This window comes from Phoca vitulina, unplaced genomic scaffold (assembly GCF_004348235.1).
Source record: "Phoca vitulina isolate PV1807 unplaced genomic scaffold, GSC_HSeal_1.0 scaffold34, whole genome shotgun sequence".
NCBI classification, from domain to species: domain Eukaryota; kingdom Metazoa; phylum Chordata; class Mammalia; order Carnivora; family Phocidae; genus Phoca; species Phoca vitulina.
Window position 1 is genome coordinate 5,657,940 of NW_022589737.1, and position 19,806 is coordinate 5,677,745.

The window sequence follows — 19,806 nt, forward strand, 5'->3', positions numbered from 1 at the left end:
AACCTGGTAGAGAGGTTAAAAACCCTATAGGTAATAACATATTTACCAGATAAAGATTGGATACTTTCCCCCTAAGATCAGAAAAAAGGCAAGAAAAAGAACCAAAAGGTATGTATCTGTGTGTGTATGAAAGCAAAAAATAAAACCATTCCTATTCGGACATGATTACCTACAACCAAGGAATTAGAAAAAATAAAAAAAGCCTCCTAGAATAAGTGACTGGATACAAGGTCAATGTAAGAAAGTAAATTGTATTTTGATATAGTATCAATAAGTAACAGGAAATCTAATAGGCAAATCTAGAAACAGAAGTAGATTAGTGGTTGTTGAGGGCTGGGGGGTGGGAGAAATTTGGGGTGACAGCTAAAGGGTTCAAGTTTTTTGGGAGTAATGAAAATATTCTAAAATTGTGGTGGTGGATGCACAAATCAGTGAATATACTAAAAAGTCACTGAATTGTACATTTTAAATGGGTGAATAGCATGTACGGTATGCTAATTTTAAAGCCATTACAAAATATAATTAAAATGAAAAACTCAAGAGATGAGTTGAAGAATTGAACAGAAGAATGGAGAGGACAGGGGAAAGAATCAGTAAACTTGAGGAAAAAATTAAAATTACTCAATTTGGATAACAAAGAAAATAGACTAAAAGTATGAGGAGAAACTCAGGGGCCTAGGAACTATAGAAAAGACTAACATTCATATCCTCAGAGTCCCAAGAGGAGAGGAGAGAGAGGGTAGAGCTGAAAAACTATTCCTCTCCCTCAACAAGAGGTTCAAAACTTTCCAAATTTGGCAAAAAACCTAAACCTAGCGATTTGAGAAGCTCAACAAACCCAAAGAAGATAAATCCAAAGATCCATGCCTAGATACATCACAATCAAACTGTTGGAAACTAAAGACAAAAGGAAAATCTTAAAAGCAGCAAGAGAGAAATAACTCTTTACTTATAAGGGGAAAACAATTCAAATAACATATGATTTCTCATAAAAACTCATAAGCCCAGATGAAAGTGGCACAACACTTTGTAAGTATTCAAAGAAACTGTCACTCAAGAATTCTATATCCAGTGAAAAGATCCTTCAGGAATAAAGGGGAAATCAAGATACTCGCAGATGAATGAAAACTAGAGAATCTGTTGCCAACAGATCTACTACAAAAGAATGGGCATAGATAGTTCTTGAAATGGAAGGATGATAGAAAAAAATATAGGCAAGAATCTTTCCTCTCTTCTGACTTTTCTACATATGTTTGACATAACTGAATCAAAAATTATAACATTGTTTGAGTGGTTCTGCAAGTATGTAGAGAAAATATTTAAGACAACTATAAACAGGGGAGGGTAACGGGACTTTGAAAGGAGGTAAGCTTTCTATACTTCATTCCAACTGGTAAAATGTTTTTTTTTTTTTAAGATTTTATTTATTTGCGAGAGAGACAATGAGAGACAGACAGCATGAGAGGGAGGAGGGTCAGAGGGAGAAGCAGACTCCCTGCTGAGCAGGGAGCCTGATGTGGGACTCGATCCCGGGACTCCAGGATCATGTCCTGAGCCGAAGGCAGTCGCTTAACCAACTGAGCCACCCAGGCGCCCCCCAACTGGTAAAATGTTGACATCAGTACACTGTAAGACGTTTATTCATGTATAATGTAATTCCTAGGGCAAATTCAAAATAATCTATACAAAGAGATATACTCAAAACACTGGATAAATCAAAGGGAAATTCTCAAAAAAGGTAAAAGTAATATACAGGAAGGGAGAAAAAAGAAAACAGGGAAACAAAAAACAGATGGAAGAAAAACAAAAAATAAGATGGCAGCGTTAAGTCTGAACTTACCAGTAATTTCACTGAATGTAAAAAGTCCAAATAAAACCAATTAAAAGACACAGATTTGACAGAGTCGATATTAAAAAAATAAGTCAACTACATGCTATCCATAAGAAACTCACTTCCAATATAACAATATAGGCAGGCTGAAAGTAAAAAGATGAGAAAATATAAAACTATACTTTTATGAAGTAGTCATTAGCCACATGTGGTTATCTTAATTCAAATTAAATAAAATTAATCAAATAAAATTAAATACAAGCTCATTTGCCTGCCACATTTCATGTAGTATCTGTATATCAAAAAGCAGTTTTACTGTATTGGTAATGTACCCATATTACTCTCTTTAGAAAGTTTTCTAGAACTCTGCTATAAACGAAAATGCCTACATCATCTAAGTTATTTAATTAACAGCAGTAAATTAAGGTTTCTTTTTGTTGTGGCAAAATACACATAAAATGTACTATTTTAACCATTTTTAAGTGTACAGCTCAGTGGCATTAAGTACACTTATGCTGTTGTGCAACTATCATCACTACCCATCTCTACAACTTTTTCATCATCCCATACTGTAAGTCTGTATTCATTAAACAATAACTCCTCATTCTCTATCCAGCTCCTGGTAACCACCCTTCTACTTTCTGTCTCCATGAATCTGACTACTCTAGGTACCTCATATAAATGGAATCATCCAATATCTGTCCTTATGAGACTGGCTTATTTCGCTTAGCATAATGTCTTTAAGGTTCATTCATGTTGTAGCATGCATCAATTTACTTCCTTTTTAAAGGTTGTATAATATTCCGTTGTATGTATATACATTTTGCTTATTCACCTGTTGATGGACATTTGGTTTGTTTCCATGGGTTTTAAATCTCTATTTAACTAAAGAAACCAATGTTTGTCTCCAAATTCAAACAATCTCCAGGTAGAGAGGAATCCTGGAGGTCATTTAGTTCCAGAGCCTTCTAATACTTAAATCATTTGATGGATGTTGCACAACCATGAAGTTCTGGTATTTCACTGTATCATCTTGAGTAAGGGTGGCTACTGTTTTAAACTGTTCATGTTTCTTTTTCCAAGTTGGCAATTATCATCAATATTTAATTTATGTAACTGTGACACACATGACAAATGTTCATATGTGTGATATACCTCCAGGGGCAAGGCCAGATTTTTAAAAAATATTGTGTACAAAGTATATATATGTAACAAAATTTGCCCTTCTATTTTTTTTTTTTAAAGATTTTATTTATTCATTTGAGACACAGAGATACAGAGAAAGAGAGAGCACAAGCAGGGGGAGAGGCAGAGGGAGAGGGAGAAGCAGGCTCCCCGCTGAGCACAGAGCAGAGCCCGATGTGGGACTCGATCCCAGGACCCTGGGATCACAATCCGAGCTGAAGGGCAGATGCTTAACCATCTGAGTCACCCAGGCGCCCCTGCCCTTCTAACCATTTTTAAGTGAACAGTTCAGTGGCATTAAGTAAATCCACACATAAATGGAATCCTCACATATGTGCTGAAGTGCAACCACATTAAGTATTTCCAAAACTTTTTCTGTGGCAAGGCCAGATTTTGATGACACTCAAAAGAACTGCAGGGAACAAAGGCAAATAGCATCACAGACTTAATTTTGGGAGGATATTCCCAAACAGATTTTATAAAGTGTGTAAGAAATAAGTTCATCTATTTAAATATATTTTTAAAAATTTCATTTTTATATAAAGAAAATGAGTATGTTCAATCTCACTTATAAAAACTAAGCTCTGACACTAAGAAATCTTGATTTTTTTTTGACTCTCTCCACAGCCATTTAAAAGGCAAGCACATAGGTAGACAGAATTTATAGAATTACACTGTATGTTATGTTACTGCAAATTTTTTCATTGTATCATTCTTGCTTATAGGCAATAGGGATGTACAGCTCATACTTTGCTCACTCATCCTTCTCATTAAAATTTTGGATAAAATAAAATTAAAGTAACTGTAATAATCACAAACTGATAATTCATAATTGTCACAACTATTAATGCTACTATACCTTAGTAAAAGTTCTTTACATAGGATGGGGCAATTAAGCCATGGAAGCCCCCCCATTCCTTAAGCTCTAGCTTTCACTCATAACTGATAGAAAGAGATAACAATCACAAAACCTCTGGTAAGATCTGCTCCTTTGAGGACCCTGACTACAGTTGGTCAAGAACAGGACTTCATATAGCAACTCTGGACATTACCAGTCTTTGTAGATAGACTATGGAGAAATACTGTGTTATGATATAGTGACTACTGTATTGTCTACAGAGGAACCATATGCCAGACAGAGGTTTGACTCTGGGACTGATACTACACTACAGATAACATTCTCTTATACTATAACATAATAACATATTATATATAATATATAATATCTATAATAACAGCTATTATTATTTGTGGCCTGAATGTTATCTTAGAAGTTAAAGAGATAAAAGATGGAGGAATAGATTGAAATGAGGCAATTTTTTCCCCTCAGCTGAGAAAAAACCCTCAGAAATATAATGAAAGAATTCGAATTTTGCATATGAAAGGGGTATTAGATTATTTGTAGTTTAAGAAGTTTTTAGTTCAAAACATTTATCAGGTGCCAGATACTGTCCTTTTAAAAAAAGTCCAGAAAGATTAATCAAGTCAATAACTTAATGGAAGATGGGAGTAGAACCCACATTACTTGATTCTTGGGAGTCCACTGCTTTGTACAAAAATCACATTTAAAAACAGGACCGGGAGCCAGTACTACTAAATTATGACAAGTACTCTTTCCATTGATTTGATTAATAGTTTAAGAATAAAAGTGTAAGAACAATTGTTCTTAGAATAAAATTTTTATCTTACTACTTCTAGAACTCATATTCGATCTGTCCAAATTAGTAATCAACTACCCTGAAAGTGACAAGCTGCTTTTATACAACTAAAAAAACCAGACTGGGGTGGGAAAAAGTTAAGACTTGTTGCAGTCAACTGATACAAAGTTGTTTCTAAATTGTCAAGTGATACAAAGTCAGACAAATTCTATAACAAAATGATGTCTGAAAAAAAGAAATTGCTACTGAGCCAGAATTTTGAAAGCTGAATCTTAGTTGTAGTATTTGCTGTAAAACAACCTAAAGAGAAAAAAGTAACTGTGAAAATACCAAACATTAGCCTATTTTGATGATCTGAATGTCTCAGGAAAATATGTCTATAGTTACAACTTTCAATCTATAAATATAAAAATCTACAATAAAGCCTTTTAGAAACACTAATTTGAATTTTTTAATAAACTTACTAGCTCAAATCTTCCTAATGAACCATATATACACACACACACACACACATATATACACACATACATATACATATGTATATGTAAACATATATATGTCATATCCTAACTAAATTTTTTTAAAATAATTTTTTAAAGATTTTATTTATTTATTTGAGGGGAGGGAGAACAGAGGGAGAGGGAAAGGGAGAAGACGACTCCCTGCTGAGCAGAGAGCCTGATGTGGGACTTGATCCCAGGACCCGAGGATCATGACCTGGGCTGAAGGTAGATGCTTAACCGATTGAGCCACCTAGGCGTCCTGCTAACTCAATTTCTATTGAGGTTTTTAATTCTAGATATGTCATAAATATTCTTAATACCCCTGTCTCTTTGAACTACAGAAGACTGCTATAAGGATGTATGTTGAGGGGCGCCTGGGTGGCTCAGTCGTTAGGCGTCTGCCTTCGGCTCAGGTCATGATCCCAGGATCCTGGGATGGAGCCCCACATTGGGCTCTTTGCTCAGTGGGAAGCCTGCTTCTCCCTCCCCCACTCCCCCTACTTGTGTTCCCTCTCTCTCTGTCTCTCTGTCAAAATAAATAAATAAAATCTTAAAAAAAAAAAAAAAGATATATGTTGAGTCTTTTGACATAGTACTATGCATTAATTAATTAAAAGAATTATACGTTTTCACATTGCCCAAACCCAGTAACAAATTTCTCCACCTCATATATAATTAAACAAATTTCTCCACCTCATATATAATTAAGCTTTATTTATTTCACTATATTTAATTGTTACCAATTAATATGTTAATGTTGCCTGGAGACAGCATGTATACTAGGAAGCTTTGTAGTTCAGACAGATCTAGATCTTAATCATGGTTAAATGAGATTAAATAAAAATATGGAATGCATCCAATGCCTAGCACATAGTATTATTACAGTATGTACAGAACTGAGTAATAGATGAGCTATCCTTATTGATAGATCTCAGACTCTATCAACTCTGGTTGAACTAATCTTCATCTCTAACTCCATCATCCTTCCTGAACTTCAATTCTGGGCCTCTAATGACCAGCTAGAGTGCTAGACAATTCCCTCTGAATGTGTCTATCCTGTTTCAAATTTACCATCTAAAACTGAACTTAATATCTCAACTGATACCCCACTGCAAAATTTCTGATTTTGTTAATGATGGATACTTTCAATTGCCTAGTCACCCAGCGCTTAAAATCTAGTACTCATTTTTGACTCATCTCCTCACCTCCTGTCAAAACCTGGAAACCTTCTCTCAGCTACTGTCCCTTCACAGGCAAATTTAGAAAAATTACAGGTACTTTCTACTTATGAACATTTATTGATAAATAAATAGAGGTATGTGGGGCACCTGGCTGTCTCAGTAGAGCATGTGACTCTTGATCTTGGGGTTGTAAGTCTGAGCCCCACACTGGGTGTAGAGGTTACTTAAAAAAATAATAAAATCTTTAAAAAAATTATAAACAGAGGTATTGATTATGGTGGAAATAAAATGCCAAGCTAACATATTAATATAGAATGAGAAAGCATGCTGCCCCCATGAATGGGATAAATCACTGAATAGTATGAATGATTCTGAAATATCCACAAAAAATCCTGTACCATACGAAGATGCTATATCCATGTGATTAATTGATAATACTCAGCAAGTGACAAGAAAATATGATTGGACAAATGGAAAAACTTTTGAGTATATGGCTAAAGTAACATCAACACTAGAGGACAAGGTTTCAAACTCTTCAGTCTCAGGATGCCCTTGAATCCCAAATAGCTTTTGTTCATGGTTATCATATTATAAATCAGAAGTTAGATATGTAAAAAATAATTGATTCATTTAAAAATAATAAGCCCATTAAATGTTGACACAACATATTTTTCTAAAAACTACATTTCTCAGACCAAAAAATGAAAAAGCAAGAGCGGCACTGATTTTGTAAATATCTTAAGGTCTGGTTTATAAGATAAACTGAATTTTTATTTCTGCATCTGCATTCAGTCTGTTGTGATCTCACATATCAAGCAACTTCTGGAAACTCCACTGCATACTGTGAGAATAAGAATGAAAATACAAATAATATTTTAATACTGTTATAAAATTGTTTTGACCTTGTAAACCTTCTGAAAGGTTCTGGGGACTGCCAGGAGAGTCCCCACACCACATTAACCACTACTTTAATGTTTAATGTTAAATGAAGAGATGGTTAGAAATGTGTAGACCAGAACTTAAAGGCTAAGCAAGGTGAATCCGCTGATTAAACTTCTGACCCAGACCAGAAAAAGATGCTTCCTTATCTTCAAATCTGCACATCAAAAGTAGTAAAATCCACGGTCACTTAAGATAATCATAAAGCAGTGTCATATGTCATGTGTGTGTGGAGGGGAGGATTGGGAGGACCTGCTTCAACAAATCTGCAATGTAGACATAATAGTTCTATTTAGGTAAAAGACAGTCAAGAAAAAGGTTTACCTGGCTAAGAGGAATGGAACCTGCTGGGAGCCCCAGGGATTAGAGTTAGGTTTCCTAGCTGATTAAAACCAGCAAAGAAACCACAAAAAACAAGCACATAAGCCTAGAATTATGGGGGCCATCTTGGAACCATAAGGAGACAGCTACGGATGGCAAAGCAAAAAGTTGAGAACTTGGGTTCTTGATGATGTCACTGAATTGCTGAATAACCAACTCTGAAGCTACCTTACTCCAGGATTTGTTTTGTTTTTGTGTGAAATAATAAATGTCTTTAATGTTTAAGTCACGTGATTCAAGGTTTTCTTCTGAAACACAAAATGAATAGCCACATACAGACGTCCCATAGGTACTTCAACAGGTCCAAATGAATTCATCATCATTCCTCACCTTTGTACTCTTCCTCTTGAAGTTCTGTGGCCAATGATACCACCAATCCAAAAAGCAAAAAACCTGGGAGTCATCTATGACTTCTGCAATAGACTTAAAAAGCTCACTCCCCCCAAATGTGTCCCTGGAGTTTGCAAATGTTACTTTTATGACAAAGACTTTGCAGGTACGATTAAGTATCTTGAAATAGGGAAATTGCCTGGAATATCCAGGTGGGCCCTAAATACAAGCATTAGCATCCTACAAGAGAGAAGTAAAAGGAAATCTGACACCCATATCAGAGAAGGTGATGTGAAGATGGAGCAGCAATCAGAGTGATGTGGCCACAAACCATATAATGCCTGCAGCCACCAGAAGCTGGAAGAGACAAGGAGTGGATTCTCCCCTAGAGCCATATGGAAGCCACTCAGAAGGAGGGGGTACCTGCCAATACCTTGATTTCAAGGCAATGATACTGACTTTGAACTTCTGGCCTCCAAAATCCTGAGAGAATACGTTTGTTGTTTTAAGCCATCCAGCTCATGGTATTTATTACACAAAAGCCACAGGAAACACATACAGCTTCTTTCTCTTTTCTTCCTAACACAGCCTTGGTCTCTAAGACCTGTCTCATATCCATCTTCTCCTTTCTCCATTAACCACTGCTTTGGACTACTTAAATATCCTGACTGGTCTCCTTGCCTTTAGTCTCACCAACCCTGAATAAATCCTTCACCATTATTCAAATATTTTCTAAAATATAATCATCTGAGTCCAACACTTACTACCTCATGCCGTATCACAGGAAACAACTCCTAAACAGTACACTTTGTTCTTTTCAGCACTTTTATATACATTTGATATTGATTTCAAAATATAAAATCCTTGAGATAAGGTGGATTATCCTTCTCCCATTATGTTGATGAGGAAACTGAAGCAGAGAGAATAAACTGAACTATTAGAAATTCCTCTCATTGCTGGTAGCCACAGAATCATGCTGATTGTTATTTTCTACATTAAGGGAAGATTAGTTAATATATATTGAGTAATTCACCAGGTGTCTTTACCTTACTCTGGCTCATAATTCTAAGGGGTTTTTAAAATCCAGTTATAAGTGAGGAAATCAAAGGTTAAATTAACTTACCTTTAGTCCGATAAATAATAAAATCAGGATTTGAGAGGTCTATTTGACTATAAAATTCAAATTCCTAGTCTCTTCTCCCTATCCCATCACGTTATCATTCATAAGGATTCAATCACAGTACATAAGGAATATCAGCTGTTAATATCAATTCATTATTACTAGAAAGCTAGCTTGAAGAAAGGACAGATCTGATTCACTCTTTTAGATCCTTACATGAGCAAGTTAAATTCAAGTCAGTTTTAGCCAATTAGCATTTAAAGAGTTTTTTTTTCTTCCCTAAAGAGTTTTTAAGCACTCACATCAAGTACTCAAGAGTTCCAATGTGTTTCCTTTGGAATATGTACACAACTACAGTGGCTTTACCCAGCAGGTCTTTGCACTGCTGTCTACTTTAAATGTGTCTTATTATGGACTGAACCATGTCTCCCCCCCCTCCCCAATATGTTGAAGTATTAACACCCAGTACCTGAAACTGTTACCTTATTTGGAAACAGGCTCTTTACAAAAGTTAAAATGAGGTAATTAGGGGGACGCCTGAGTGGCTCAGTCGGTTAAGCATCTGCCTTCAGTTCAGGTCTTGATCCTGGGTCTGGGGATCGAGCCCCGCAGTGGACTCAGCTTCTCCTCCCTCTGCCCCTGTCCCTAGCTTATTCTTTCTCTCTCTCTCTCAAATAAATAAAATCATTAAAAAAAAATGAGTAATTACGATATCCTTACATAAAGGGGATATTTGAAGACAGGACAGACACACAGGGAGAACACCAAGTGAAGATTGGAGACCTACAGCCACAAGCCATGGCACTAGCAGAAGCAAAGAGAACGGCATAGAATAGATCCTTCCCTCATAGGTTCCTTCCCTTAGAAGGAACTAACCCTGCCAAAAAGTTGATTTTGGACTTGATTTAACTACACTAAATTTTAATGGACTCAACATTTCAACTAAAAGGCAGAATAGGAATAAAAAAGTAGCCCAACTGTACGCTTTTTTAAAGAAATAAATAAGAGGACACAGGTATGTTAGAAGATATACCATGCAAACAATAAAGATAGGTAGGCTGGAGTTCCCTATTTTTAATATCAGATAGACTTCAAGACAAAAATATTACTGGAGATACAGGGGTGTATAACAGTAAGAAACGTATATGCACCAAATAACAATGCTTTAAAATACAAGCAGTAAACACTGATAGAATTAAGGAGAAAGATAACACACAATAATACTTGGAACTTTTAATATCCCTCTCAACAGCTGATAGAACTAGTCCCCAGCCCAAAGTCACTAACGACATAAAAGATCTGAACAATACTATCAACCACCTTGACCTGATATTTATAGTGTAGAATACACATTCTTTTTAAGTACAACACAGTATGCTCATCAAGACAGCTATGCTGGGCCATTAAGACAAACCTTAACAAATTTTAAAGGAATGAATGCACACAGAAAAAATGTTCTCTCTCTCTCACACAACACACAATTAGAAATCAATGAGTTATCAAGAAAACCCCAAATATTCGGAAATACTGAAATAATCCACATGTTGACTGAAGGAATCAAAAAGGAAACCAGAAAGTATTTTTAACTGAGTAATAATTAAAATATATTGTTAACATTTGTGGGATGTTGCTAAAGCAGTGCTCAGGGTAAAATTTATAGTTTTCAATACACCTATTAGAAAAGAATGTCTAAAAATCAATGGCCTATAACACACTTACCACCTCCTACCCATCAGGATGGCTCTTATTAAATAAAACAAAAAACAATAAAACACACAAAAAATAGCAAGTGTTGATGAGGATGTGGAAGAAAAAAATCCTTGTGCACTGTTGGTGGTAATATTAAGTGTAGGCATTGTGGAACACACTATGGGGGTTTCTCAAAAACGTAAAAAATAGAATATCATATGATCCAGCAATTCTACTTCTGGGTATATACCCCCAAAGAACTGAAAGCAGGCACATGAACATATATTTGTACACAAATATCCATAGGACCATTATTCACAATAGCCAAAAGGTAGAGATACTCCAAGTGTCCATCAACAGAAGATAAACAAAATGTGGTATACACATACAATGGAATACTATTTAGCTTTAAAAATGAAGGAAATTCTTGGGGCGCCCAGGTGGCTCAGTCGTTAAGCATCTGCCTTCAGCTCAGGTCATGATCCCAGGGTCCCGGGATGGAGCCCTGCATCAGGCTCCCTGCTCAGCAGGAAGCCTGCTTCTCCCTCTCCCACTCCTCCTGCTTGTGTTTCCTCTCTCGCTGTCTGTCTCTCTGTCAAAAAATAAAATCTTAAAAAAAAAAAAATGAAGGAAATTCTGATATGCACTACAATATGGATAAATCCTGAGGACAACTATGCTAAATGAAATAAACCAGTCACAAAAGGACATTGTCTAATACCAATATGAGGTTTCTGGAGTCAAATTCATAGAAAACAAAGTAGAAGGGTGCCTACTGGCTACCAGGGGCTTGGGAAGAGAGCAGAATGGGGAGTTATTGTTTAATAGGTACAGAGTTACAGTTTTCCAAGATGAAAAGAGTTCTAGAGATGAATGGCAGTGATGACTGCATAAGAGTGTGAATGTATTTTATGCCACTGAACTGTACACTTAAAAATAGTTAAGGTAGTAAGTTTTTAAAGGTGTATTTCACTATAATTAAAAAAAAAAAAATCAATGGCCTAGGCCTCTACTTGAAGAAGCTAGAAAGAGTGCAAGGCATACTCAAAATAAATAGAAGGAAATAAAGCACAGACATAAAGTGAATAGGAAACAGACCACAGAACAAATTAAAGCCAAAACGGTCCTTTAAAGAGAATCTTTAGCTAGAATGCAAAATTGATAAACTTTCAAGGAAAACAAGAGGAAGAAAAAGAGGGTGGGAGGCAGCAAAAATAAAATCTGGAAAAAAGATATTCAGAAGGACCAGGATGGTAGAATGTTCCAGAAACCAAGAGTGAAGAGTATTTCAAGGAATGGTTGTCAGTGTCAAATGCTGCTGATAGGTCAAATAAGATATAAACCAGTCTATTCGATTTAGCCACAAATTATGACCTTATAATAGCACATAGTAGAGTCAGACTGCAATAGACAAAGATAAAGAGTGTAGAGAAATGAGGAAGTGAAAACTGTAAGTAGAGACAATTCAATCTGAAGAAGTCTGTTTCTAAAGATAGAGCAAGGGAGTTAGCTGGAGGGAAATAAGGGCTCAAGGGAGGATACTGGTATTTTTATAGAATGGGAGAAACTAGAGAATGTTTTTCCCCCAGATATATTGTTTTTATTATAGCAAAATATAGCGAGAATGTTTTGACAGTGGTTGGAAAAGACTAAAAGAAGGAAAAGTTAAAGACAGAGGAAACAGCGATAATAGACAGCACAAGGTCCCTGGATAGGGAGAAACTGGATTCAGTGCATGAGTAAAAAAATTAGCCTTAAACAGAAGGAGACCCAGTGATAGGAAAAAAGAGAAAAGGAAGGGTGCAGTTATAGTTAAGTTTATAGGTGGGTGGTGACAAGTAGTGAGAGTTCTTGCCTCATAGCTTTGGCTTTTATGTTATTTCTCTTTGAAACTACAGGTAGAGGTAGACTGCTGAGAAGAGAGGAGATAAAGTACAATTTTGAGGAAAATGAAACATGAGAAGTGTGGAGAAAAAAACCCCAGAAGGATGGCTAGGAGGTACTGAAGACCCAAATAAAATTGGGAGACAACAAATTTGTAGTGGCAATAATTATGGCTTTTGAGTTTTATCTCAATAAACTGCCAAAAAATAATCAATGGCTTTGAACTAGTTTTTTTTAAAAGAACAATAATCATTACTTAATACTTATATATAGTACTCAATATATACCATTGTTCTAGGTACTTTTTACATATTAAATAATTTAATTTTCATACAATCTTGGGATATAGGTATCACCTGGTATCTTCATTTTACCAGTAAGGAAAACAAGGCACAAAGAAGTTAAGGGAACTGGCCCACGACCACACAACCAGTAAGTATTGAGTCGAGATCTGAACCCAGTCTGTGCTCTTAACACTATGCTGTAGTGGCTCTCAAAGTAAAGCTAAGTAAACCTAGCTGAAGGAAGTAGAAAGAAATGAGGGAGGAACAATGAAAAACAAAGAGGCAGTGATTCCTGTAAATAGAAATAATTCTCATACAGGTATGGTTTGTATAGTTTTATAAGGCATGTAAAAGGCATCAAAAATAAAAGCAACTGTGCTCATAGAGTAAAAGAAAGCCACAAAAAAGGAAATGAGCAATGTTGGAAGATCCAAAGCAGAAAGGAGAGAAGCAAAGAGACAAAAAAAGGGGGGAAATGGAGGTAGTCAAAATGTAAAAAGGAGAAAAAGATGAAAGTGGAAGAAAGAAAATATACAACACACACACCCCCTAGTAAACAACACAAGTAAAAGAGAAAAACGAAATGGAAGCAAGTATGTGAGTCCTGAAAACTCTAACATTTTATTTTTGTTTAGACCAAAGATTTCTCAATTTTATCAAAGAGCACAAATACAATATTTAATAGACTAGTACTAAATATGCTTGCTAAGAGTAGGTGAGGATCAGACACTTAGGTTAAGATCTGAATTAAGAGGAAATCATTTAAAAAGGAATTATCTAAAGCTGTTTCAGAAGTCAGAGGGGTAGAAGTTCCACAAAATCCTGATTCCAGAGATTCATAGTCTTGGATATATGCTATCCCAAGATATCCGTAGTTATGCCGAATGCATCAAAAACAATCGAAACCAAATGAATAGCAAATTCCCTCAACATACAGAAATACATACATTTTAACAGCTATAGGATAGCAATACAGAATACTGAAATTACAAACTGATTAGTTATAAAACATTTTTAAGTTTTTAGAGCTATACCAAAAAATTACTACAATAGAACACTCAATGTGGAAACAAGGATGATACTGTTCTCCAAGAGTGAGACATTAATAAGTTTCATCCATCAATTTTCACTATTCTAAGACAGTTATCAATATGAAATACCATGATGATACAAGTCAAGTGACTTACTCCAGAATCAGTTATGTAAAAATGTGCTAGCTAAGGTCACCCTTGGCACTAATAATGTTAGTGAATTAATGTAATAAGTCAATATGCCCTTCAAGCAGGAGTATAATATAAAGCTAATGTACACAATCATTATTTTAGATCCTGTGACTAAGAATCTAGAGATTTCCAGCTCATTGCCTAAAATGGGGCGACACATTTCCAATATAAAGAACAAAGAAAACTAATGTGGCTTTCAGTTTAACCAGGGGATAAACTTCCCCCAATCATTCTTAGGTACACGGAGAACTGTTTCGGTTGTCAATGTGAGGCATTTAAAGTAAAAACACCCCTTTATAAAGCTTATATGAAAAGTATGCTCATTAGTAGTCTACAAAATATCAGAACCACAGGGGGGAAAAAGTATATACATTTGATATATATAATACTTATAAAGATATTAAAAATTATAGCTGGAAGGAGCCTAATTAATTAGGGACCCCCTAACTAATGAAGTAAACCCCTTTACAACAGTCTTTGACTCTTGACCATTTTCAGTGACAATTTTTATCCTTTACAGGGCTAGGAAGACTTACTAAAAATTTAAGACAATCATTGTGGGCATGGAGGATATAGCATGTTACTGGTTTTTATACAGCTATCAATAATGTTTTATAACAATGTATTGTTAATCACTCCCTCTGACGTTTTATTATGAAAAATCTCAGATGGAGCAAAATTTAAAGAATTTTACAGGTGAATACGTGCATAACCATACCTAGACTCTATTGTTAATGTTATTATACTTGTTTTATCACACATCTATCCATCCACCAATCCATCTTGATTTTTGATGCTTACTTATTTACTTGTGTCAAGATTTATCCATTTATTGAGAGACCATGTAGGGGGCGGGGGGGGGGGGGAGGAGAGAGAGAGAGAGAATCCCAAGTAGACTCTCTGCCAAGCACGGAGCCCGAAGTGGGGCTCAATTCCATGACCCCGAGATGATGACCCGAGGTGAAATCAAGAGCCTGACACTCAACCAAATGAGCCACCCAGGCACCTTGATGCTCTACTATTTAAATGCCTATTAAAATGGTATCTAAATGCAGTTTCTGAAGCAAAGTCTAATATACTAAGGATGTGTAAGAGATATGACAAGCACTTGGGGCTGGTGGCATACAATCTTCAGTGTTGCTACAGGACAAACATCAGTCATGTACTTCCTTTAATTCATGGTCAATGGAATATATTTTTTATTACCCATTATATTTACTGTGAGATGTACCAAAGTAGTAAAATGCTAATTCTGAAGACAGACTTGAGTTTGACAGTTGTATTATCAGTTTCCTTACTTGCAAAATAAGATATTAGCAGCAATATCAAAGAGTTAATGTGAAATTTAAATGAGATGCTGTAGGCAATGCTTAGTATAATGCTAGCTTTTTGAAAGGGCTCAACAAATGTTAGCAATTATTGTTAGTGTATTTTCCCATTCGTTCTACCACAATTGGTTCTACCTGTTATGTGGTTATACATACCTATGCAATTGTTTGTGGCATTTCCCCCCTTACTTTATGTGTTCAAATACTACTAGGAAATCTATTTTACTGAGATTAAAGAAAGAATAAGTGAATGGGTACAAAGCACAGGCATTCTCCATTTTCCCACTCCACTCCCTGAAGGAAATATATGTTCATTCCGTTACCAAAAACAGTGACAGTATACACAGAGGAAAACACACTGGGCACATCTTTTGCTTTTTATAGCACCTGGGTGATAGGTGACTGAGATACACTGACTAATTGTGCTCTGCCCACTTTAGACAACTGCTGCTCCCTCCTAAACCCTCATTTGAACACATAAATATAATTTCTGTCAAATTTTGCCCAATCCAAACAAAACGTGCTGTCAGTGATCACATGTCCAAATGCCTTTTATATCTGCAGACAGCATATGTATGTCAGTTGTTTTTTTTTAAAGATTGTATTTATTATTTGACAGAGAGAGACACAGCGAGAGAGGGAACACAAGCAGGGGGAGTGGGAGAGGGAGAAGCAGGCTTCCCAGGGAGCAGGGAGCCCGATGTGGGGCTCGATCCCATGACCCTGGGATCATGACCTGAGCTGAAGGCAGACGCTTAACGACTGAGCCACCCAGGCGCCCCATGTATGCCAGTTTTGTTTGTGGCATACAAGTAGATGGATTCATAGAACTTCCACCATCCACATACCTCTTTAAAGACTTGATTTTCAAGTAAAGCTTGCAGAAGCAAGCTTGAAATCTACTTTTCTGCTCACCTTGAAGGATTAGTCTTAATGCTTTCTCTTGGCCAGAGGAATCAGAATCTAATTGCAAAATTTAAAATTACTCCTATATCACTTCAAGGAAGTAACATACTGCTAAGCCTTCTGCAGTCAAGACATATGAGAATATATTAGATACTAAAGGGTATACTTCATCTTAAAAATTAATTTGGGTGAGGCTTCTTTAACCATACTTTTAAAAATAATTTTGTCCTTTGAACCATGTATTAAACCATGTATTTGACATATTCAAAAATAAAGATAACCCAAAAATAAATAAAATCAATGAACTGTATCAAATTGGTAGCTTAACTAAACAGAAAAGTATTTCAAGTGACTTCTGAACATCATTAAGTACTCTGATTATACAACTTTATATGATATATTCTAAGGACAAAAAAAAAAAAAAAAAATGCAAAGAACTCCTAAACTTTACTGGGAAGTTTATTGATAGTAGAATACTGTTACAGTGATTTTGAAACGACTGTATGTATATAGAATAGGATTAATGTATGTTAATTTTATTAGGCACCAAGATTTTCATTTAAGAGACAAATGTAAAATCAAAGAAGTTAAGAAAAAGTCTGCTATGTTAAATTTGAATTGGATATATCACTATGAACTCATGATTCAACAAACAAGCAAAAAACCATTTTTTAGTTCTCTCCTCTGAAAGGGCCTCGAAGCAATGACACTCCAGCAGCAGTGAATATGTCAACATCCTGATCTTGGTTTCTATATACCATTTCTCATCAAAAAGAACTAAGACTCCTTAGATAAACAGCCCATTCCAGATCTAGAGCAAAGAAAGTAACAAGGTAAGCCTAGGGTATCTTGCGCCAGAAAGCACTCGAAGAATGCTCCAATGGCAAGCAGGAGTGTTAAAAAAAAAAAAAAAAAAAGACACAGGAGCCAGGTTGAAAGGGTTCCTACTGGGACAATTTGATCAAAAAGAAAAATGACTGTAACAGTTATAAAAAAAAATGAATAAATAAAACTCATGAGTCCATAGTGTATTTCGCAAAAAAAGAAGAAAAAAATGCCACCCCTGGGGGTAACTATTTCTCCAACCCTTTCTCTGAATATTGATAATCAAAGGGAAGAAATTAAGCATTTACTCTGCGTTTTCAGGAGGAACTTTAGTTTACCCCTAGTTAATGAAGGAAATCTTTTTTACATTTTAATCTCCAGTAAAACTGATTTAATCAAGACTCACCAAGGAGTGTTAAAATCACTAAGCAAAAGGTAGCCAGAAACAGGATATTTGCTTGGTGTCAAAGTATTATTACAAACAGCAAACCACATCCTTATAATAGATTTGGTAGTCACCACTTTAGTGGTCATTTGGCATCACTAACAGTGTAGCAATCTGACATTACATACCAGTTTATGAAGCAGTATGAAGTACACAGTATCACCTATCAAATATTCTTGCCAAAGAAAGTTTCACCTCAAGCTAATCAAGTTTTTCTTTAGACCTAACTTCCAGTAACAGAAAATTCAAGGGGGTAGGGGAATAAATTAAATGCCACTATGAGGAAACAGACAAGTCTAGAATGTGGGAGCATTCTATAAGACAACTGGTTTGGTCAATTAAGTGTCAGAAAAAAAGGAGATGGGTATTATTCTTTTTAAAAGGACTAAAGGCATAATCATCAAATGCAATACATTAATCTTGGCTGAATATAGAAGGGGAAAAATTTCTCAAGGAGATTTTAGAACAAACAGGAAATTTCCATATGGATTGTTAATTTAGAAAGGTGTTGATAAGGATGTTGGGGATAAGTAGGAGAATGTCCTTTATTTTTAGGAAATGCATGCAGAAATAGTTGAGGGTCCTGATGTTTGTAACTTTCAAATGGTTACACACACAGACACTGAAAGGGAGAAGTGAGGAGGGAACAATAAATGTTACTGAATCTACACAGTGGAGTATTCACTATTTCTTTCTCAATTTCGTAAGACAAATTTCTCATAATAAAGTTAAAAGTGTTCCTGTACTGAGAGGCAAAGTAGAAATATACCTACACTGGAATTATACCTGGGTACAATTTTCACTTCTAGCTGTGTGATTTGTCTCATCTATATAAAATTCAAGTAACAGTATCTAAGTCATTAGGTTGTTCTGAGGACTAAATAAGATCACTTATGTAAAATGCCTGTGTTGCACAAAATAAGTAAATGTGGTTTCCATAATTAATGAATGTTATCATCCTAAAATACAAGACTACAGGAAAACATTCCTTTCATTATTTTCACATTGCGTGATAAGGAAACTACATTAGGCACAATTAAATATTATTAATCCACTGGCAGTCAATGTGAAGTAATGAGGGAAATGAAGATTTATATAATACCTTTTTTAATAGAATAATTCTAACTGAAAGCCTAGGCAAAAGGAAATCACAAAAATTTTACCTAGCCAAACTATTTGCCACCTATCAAATTGTTTAGTGTGCTTATGCTATTAGTCTGTATCCGAAAGAACCTGTAAGAAATAAGTGGAAGAGAATTTTTTCCTGACCTCAACAGATTTAATCTACTTATATGTTGAAAAAACTTAAGTTTTTGTCTTCATTTCTATAAGTTCCAATAAAGTACACAATTACTGGTCTTTATTCTAAATTCTGGTTAAGATTCATAGAACTCACAAGGATGCGATTTCCTTTCATCAGTTCTAATGTACTTGTCATTTCACTGGCAGGTAACCCCTTTTTCTGGCTAGGCCAGCAGAAAATGACTAGATGCAGAGTGATCCTCAGGTAGGGAAGAAAAAGAGATGTTTGTTATTATTTTTTAAGAGTGCCATCCTTTTCTTCCCAGTACCAGAGAAAAAGCAGCAGGGGAGAGGGGGGAAAACAGGTCTCGGGCTCGACCAGGTGAGAGGAGGTAACACCTCTGCATTCTTTGGGTTAGGGTGTTTGGCAAATAGGCATGCAAATGATGGGGAGCACCCTGGACGATCGGGGTGATTTCTCCTAACTGGGGGGCCCAAGGCTAGTCTCCTCCTTGGATTAAATGCCATTGAGGGGACCCTATGGGGTGTCTCCCTGAGCGGATGGGGTGACAAGACCAGGCTTTCCTTTCCGTCCAGCGCCCAGATGGGGGACGTGTGGTGTCAGCCCCTCGGCGGGCGCAACCCGAGGGCACTGGCGGCGAGGAGTGGCTGGTCATTGCCCCCACCGGGGCCAGGCGGCCCGCTCGCCCTCCCCTTCCCATTACCTGAGGGCGGCGGTGCCGGGGCCCGGAGGCCTGGTGCTCCTCCTCCTCCTCCCCGCCAGGCTGAGGCGGCGAGGTGGCGGTGGCGGCGGCGGCGGCGGCGGCGGCGACAGCCCGGGGGGAGGGGGCG

General features: G+C 36.3%; 1 protein-coding gene across 4 annotated transcripts in view; it reads right to left on the reverse strand.

The window, feature by feature from the left end:
- Positions 1–19,763, reverse strand: part of ZBTB44 (zinc finger and BTB domain containing 44) — a 64,739-nt gene extending 44,976 nt beyond the window's left edge. For 2 of the 4 annotated variants that reach the window (XM_032426247.1, XM_032426246.1), the window contains exon 1: positions 19,680–19,763. The gene's annotated coding sequence lies outside the window, so the exon portion shown is untranslated. The remainder of the gene's footprint in view (positions 1–19,679) is intronic. The other 2 variants (XM_032426245.1, XM_032426248.1) reach the window with 2 other exon arrangements.
- Positions 19,764–19,806: the final 43 nt, after the last annotated feature.